Genomic DNA, 6,559 nt, shown 5'->3' with positions numbered 1-6,559 from the left:
TCAGCTCTTCTACTCTTCTGCTCCTCTTTCACATCTATTTTCCTTTTTCCCTCAATTCCTTACTTTTATGAAAATAGATTTTAGTTTAGTAAAAGGCCTACTAACATAGCACCCCCTCTTTACTAACACCACACTTGGCCCAATAGCCTATCTCATAATTTTTTTTCCAATTAATTCCACAAAATACCGAATAATTCTAAATAATAATTTGAATTCCGATTAAATTTAATTTAGAAAATATGGGGTGTTACACTCCGGGATAGGCCTGTTATCATCTCACTCCACAAACTTCTTTCCAAAATGTTTCTAAACTTCTTCCTTGATGTCGCTAACTTCTACCAGCAAACCCCTATCAGTACCTATCTAACTAATAAAATTCCTCCTCCTCCTATCCTTGATAACATTGTGAAAAAACTGAGTATTATCGTCACCTTCATGATCCCACTTCAATTTAGATTTTTGTAGCAACATATTCTCTTTGATATGAAAGTTGGACCAAAGTTTACTAGTATCCTCACTCCTTCTACAAATAAAATCTTCAAACTGGTTCTCATCACACCTGCCCACATAATTATCCACCACATTAATCTCATCAAGCCCCACTACAAGAAAATTAAGGTTTTACAACACAAAAATTACGACTGTTACTTAATAACCATCGTAACTCTTATATAAAGACGCGTGTCACGACGGTACACACCTACCGTCCTTACATTTTTTAAAAATGATTAAATATCACGACAGTACAAAACCTGTCGCCACTAAAAAACCAAGATTTGAAAGAGAAAAAAATAGGACACACTCAAAAGATCATGACACTGAAGCACCCATCGCCATGTTCTGTTGAAAATATCATCACGACAGGGAAGCACCCGTCACCGTGTTTTATTGAAAATATCATCACGACTGTGAAGCACCCGTCGCCACCCCCAAACACCCAATTACCACGACGGTGACAACCTTCTGTCGTCTTCCCTAATTTCAATTCGCGCTAAAACGCACTCACGCCCTTAGGTTTTAAAACTTTTTTCTCTTTTTCTTCATAAACACACTCACGCCTTGGAGATTGATAACCGTCAAAGCAAATTCTTCCTCTCTCAGCTACTCACGCCGACAAAACAACCACTAAGAATCTTAACAGGTTTGTCTTCTCAAACCCTAAGTGTCTTATGCAAATTACCCTTATTTTTAATTCCTTTGTATTCTATTTCCACAGAAACACAATTCAATTCAACAAAAAAACCCTAATATTCTTTCTTAGGTCATTTTTTAGGGTTTTGTTCACTTTTCAGAATATTGATTTTGAAGTGAGGTGTGTTGAATTTAATGATTTGTTCAATATTGATTTTTTCTTCAATCAAAAGATAGGTTAGTTTTAGTTTGAAATATTCCACAATATGAGTTTTGTGTTTTTTTAACTTTGAATGTGTTTTCAGGTTTGCTTTCAATTTCCGCACTTTTCTTTTATGGGTAATCTCATAGTTTGTTGCTTTGTTTTGTTAAATCTATTCAGAATGCATGTTTGGTATCAATCAAATTGTTTGGTTCAATCTGAATGTTTGAAGCTCCAATAACTTTTAGGAATAATGAGCTTTAGGTAGTTTTGGAAGGTTAGGGATTTCTATAGAGTGAATTTTTTGTGTATTATTGATGATGAGTAGAGAAATTGAAGGAGTATTTATAGTATTGAATTCCTTTTGTGTATTGAGTCTTTTCTTAAATTTTATTGTTTATTGTATGTAAAGTGAGTTTGGATATTGAGTTGAACAATGCTGAGTTAAGTGTGTAGTTGAACATCTAAGTGATATGTGATTCTAAAAATTTTTGAATTTTAATTTGTTTTATGGTTAAAATTCTGATTTTGTTTTATTATGAACATATTCTTTTCTGCTTAATTTAATGTTGTGTATACTGCATGGTGTGTCTTATAATCTCACTATGGTCAATTTTTGTTAATTTGAGCTTATATGTGAATGTTGGATTTGTAGTTTAAGAAAGCAGAGCTGACCCAAAGGTTCTTGAGCATCTTCCCAAAGCAACTGACCCAAAATACTGAGTATCAGGTATTCTACTTGAACTGTTAGAACTTATTCTGTCAAAGTTCACTATAATATCAATGGATTAATTAGATTTAGTAAACTAAGGTGTTATTAATTTTGACTAAATCAGGAATAGTGTTCTGTTTTATTTTTTCGGATGGAATGATATGAATTACTACCAAATGGGTTGATGAGATATATGTACCATATATGTGGAGAATTGATTCAATTTGTGTGCATAAAGAGAACAAGTGCAAGGAAAGAGGAAGCTTTATAATCCATTTTCTTAAACCTAAAAATTTGTTAAAGGTAGAAACAACTAAGCTCAAAACCAGTAATAAGTGTTTCTTGTCCAAAACCAGCAATATTTTGTTACAAGATTACATAGAATTTATTTTCAATGACCTATGGAATGGGTAAAGAGTTTCAAATTTTTCATTTGTAATACCATATTGTCACTATTCATCTTTTTAAATTTTGATTTGTTTTAAAAATTTGCATATTGCCTAAGGCATTGATTATGCCATTCATGATTGCTTTGAGCATAATATAATGCAAGTATTTGGAGAATCCATTGCTCCTGAATCTTGCCATTCTTTTTAATTATTCACTTGTATATGAATGCCGATCCAGATCTTTCTAATACGAACTTACACTCTTGCACTCCTAGTTTTGAACATAAATGAAATTTAGCAGACCTCACATTTATTAATTACCTGTCAGATTACTATTCCTAAGTAACTGCCCCTGTATTGAAAATGTGATTGTTTCATAAGCTTTGTCAATATTTCAACTTGCATAGTTGCAACTATTATTTTATGCTATCCAAAAACATATATCTTAGAATTTGGCATGTATAATAAATAATAGTCACATATCAATATTCATTGATTTTTTTGAATTATCATCATTCAATATTTTCTTTTCTTAATGAATTATTCAATGCTAAAATTGTCACTAAGTTTTCAAGATTAGGATGCTCTATAGTTTACTATATATCTATACATGATATGTTGAGCATAACTTATATATCTATACAAATATGTTTGTGAACATATTGAAATTTTTCTAAAAAATTGTCTCTTAATTAGTGTTGTGATGCTTTATAATATTATGTTGTATCTATAAAGTTAAATAAATATCGTCGTGGTTTATATATTAATGGTACTCGTATAGAAATGTACTCGTATAGAAAACGCAATTAGACAATGAAATGAAATATATGTTTCAGTATTTGAAAAAACACAATCAGCCATTGAGAGTTTAACTAAATACAACATTTCTGGTTCTTGGCTTAGCTATTACATTTGTTTTGTTGTTTTTATAGAAGCAAATTTTTGTAGTTTTTGATCATTAAGTCTTAAAAGAATTAGCACCTAGTAATTCATTTCAATAAAGTGTTCAATACAACTTATAGCTCCTTTTTATTCAGAAACCAAAATTTGGCCACTCAATCAATTTAGTGTAATGTTTTGATCTATTCAACTAAATCTGTCGAAAGCCTTACGTATTCGTCCCAATGACTTATCACATTTAATTCTCATTAACTAAGTATTAAGAATCCCTTAAGAAGCCTCATGAACTTATAAACATTAACCAAGCAAGAACAAGTTATTAAGATTAATAAATTTGATAGATTGTAAGCATTCATACACTGTATACAAAAAATGCATCCCTTACTCCTTTAGCAGGACATTCTAGACACATGAAATTAACTTTTCATTGTCTGAACTCTCATCATTATGTTTTGTAGAAACTTAAATATTTTGCCAAAATAACTATTAGGATAATTCTTCAACGGAACTATTTTACAATTTTGTTATGGTTTGGTTGGTTTTGGTATCTTTAGAATTAATATTTTTATTATTATCATCACCCATAAATTTACATGTTCTTTGTGTGTCAGGAAGTGTCTTGATTCTACTGTTCAAGGTTTGGAAGAGAAGCATAATAGAAAGAAAGAAACGGCATGTAACTTTTAGTTACTTTTTAAGCTCTGGTGTTGATATTATGCTTATGAGTTTAGCCAAGTCATGAATGGCTATTATTCTTATGGTATCTACTCTTTTGTGAAATTACATTTTGTATTTAGCTATTCACGGTGGTTAGCTAAAAGTTTTATAATATATGGTTGGTTACAAAAAAAATTCAAGATCTATCTCTGTCCAAGTGCATTTTTTTAGGGTACCAAGAATATTTACAAAATTCAACCAATTTAGTGTATATATATATATATATATATATATATATATATATATATATATATATATATATATATATATATATATATATATATATATATATATATATATATATATATATATATATATATATATATATATATATATATATATATATATATATATATATATATATATATATATATATATATATATATATATATATATATATATATATATATATATCCAGTCATGTTTAACACAGTGCACAACTTTTGTGACTACTTCAAAATTTGGTCGTAATTTTTTATTAAATAGTACTAGACCTCTTGAACATATAATTTAATATCTATATTTTTTTTTAAGAAATGGATAAGTCATGGATTACGAAGCCACAATCATCGATTGCGTATCAGCAAGGGATAAAAGAATTTATTAATTTTGCATTTAAAGATGCAAAAGAAAACAACGTAGTAATATGCCCTTGTAAACGCTGTGGTTTCAGAAAACCGGTGAGTAGGAGTGTCATGTTCGACCACTTAAGTTGGTCATCCTTTCCAAAGGGATACACCACGTGGATTCATCATGGAGAGTCCTTTGTAGTACCTAATACTATCTCCCTTAGTACTACTCCAAATATGGTTGAAGATATTATCAGTGTCGAAGATCCTATTCAGAACATGATCAACGATGCATTTGGAGTTGACAGGAATGATGCTAATGAAATACCATCAACATCAAATTTGGAGATTGGCCAAGAAGATTATGTGATGCCAAGTGCAAATCAGAAAAGAAATGAGGCCAAGAAGTACTATGAGTTTGCTAGAGAAGGAGAACAACCTTTATATGAAGGATGTGGAAAATATTCCAGACTATCTTTTTTGGTTAAGTTGTACCATATAAAATGTTTATGTCGATTGAGTGAGAAGGCAATGACAATGATTTTAGAGTTAATAAAGGATGCATTTGAATATGCAAACATTCCAAGTTCGTTCTATGAAGCCAAGAAATCAATCACAAAACTTGGTTTGAATTATGTAAAGATACCCGCATGTCCAAACAATTGTATGCTTTATTGGGGAGAAGATGAAGAGAGAGAGATTTGAAAAAAATGTAACACTTCAAAATGGAAAACAAATGAAGAGGTCTCTGTTAACAAGAAAAAGAAGAAAATTTCTGCCAAGGTTCTTCGTTATTTTCCATTAAAACCTCGATTACAGAGATTATTTTTATCGTCAAAGATAGCAGAGGATATGAGATGGCACGCAACAGATACAAATAATGATGGAATATTGAGACATCCTAGAGATTCGGAAGCTTGGAAGAGAAAGGTTTCGGCTATTGTTGAACATGAAAGGTTTCGGCCCCCAATCTTCTATGTCGACCAGAATCCAAACCGAACAATGGTCCGAGATATCCCGCTTACCAATAAACTAACCCACTACAGCCCAGGAACAAATAATATCTTTAGAAAGAAGGAACCGATCTAGCCTTCTAGTCACTTTCCCGTCACCACTGAACCAACCGAATGATTTCCCCTTGCAAGGGATGTAACACCCCATAATTTATATTATTTAATTTAATTGGAATTTAAATTATTAATGGGATTATTGGGAGTTTTGGTGATTTATTGAAATATTATGAGAAATAAACAATTGGGCCAGTATGGTGGTTAGTAAAGGGGAGGTGAGAACTATAGGCCTTACTAAACTAATTTTGTTTTTCATAATTAAAGGGAGTTAGAAAGAAAAGAAAATTAGAAAAGTCAAAAGAGAAGAAGAGAAACCAAGAGTACGTGAAAGAGCAGAGGAATAGGAGAAGAAGCATTCAAGAACATTTGGCTAAGGTAAGGGGTGACTAATCCTTTTAGCCTATATTATAAGTTTAGGAATGCTAGAATTGATTAGGTGTATTGTTTATCTCAATTGAATGTATGTTAGGTTTTGGGGTTTTGGGATTATAGAGTATAAATTGGAGGAATTGATGAAATTGATTGATTATAGAACATACTTGATGTTAGATAACCCCAATGCATGTTAGAAATGTAGTAGGATGGGTGAATTGGTGTTGTTTCAAATTTACAATCGTTTTGGTACGATTTGGTTTAAATTAGAGAGGAGGAAATGCTGTTAAAATCTGGAATGTCTGCTGCTGGGTACGCTGTAACCGGGTAACCGCGATGCTGTAACTGATTACAACAATGTAAAATAGTTAGGAACTGGAGTTTTGGGGTCTGTATTGGTTACCCTCTATGCTGTAACCGATTACCGGATGAGTTTTGAAAATAGCGAATTGTTGACGTCGATGTGTAATCGGGTACAACATGGGTGGTAACCGGTT

At 31.4% G+C, this 6,559-nt stretch overlaps 1 long non-coding RNA gene across 1 annotated transcript; it reads left to right on the top strand.

Moving 5' to 3' along the window:
- Positions 1–747: 747 nt before the first annotated feature.
- On the top strand, positions 748–4,271 carry LOC131599399 (uncharacterized). Its single transcript, XR_009282739.1, has 3 exons — positions 748–1,141; positions 1,989–2,063; positions 3,946–4,271. It is a non-coding gene; the product is annotated as an uncharacterized LOC131599399 (long non-coding RNA).
- The last annotated feature ends 2,288 nt before the right edge of the window (positions 4,272–6,559 follow it).

This window comes from Vicia villosa, linkage group LG4 (genome assembly GCF_029867415.1).
Source record: "Vicia villosa cultivar HV-30 ecotype Madison, WI linkage group LG4, Vvil1.0, whole genome shotgun sequence".
Taxonomy (NCBI): domain Eukaryota; kingdom Viridiplantae; phylum Streptophyta; class Magnoliopsida; order Fabales; family Fabaceae; genus Vicia; species Vicia villosa.
This window is presented reverse-complemented; position numbering and strand designations above follow the sequence as displayed.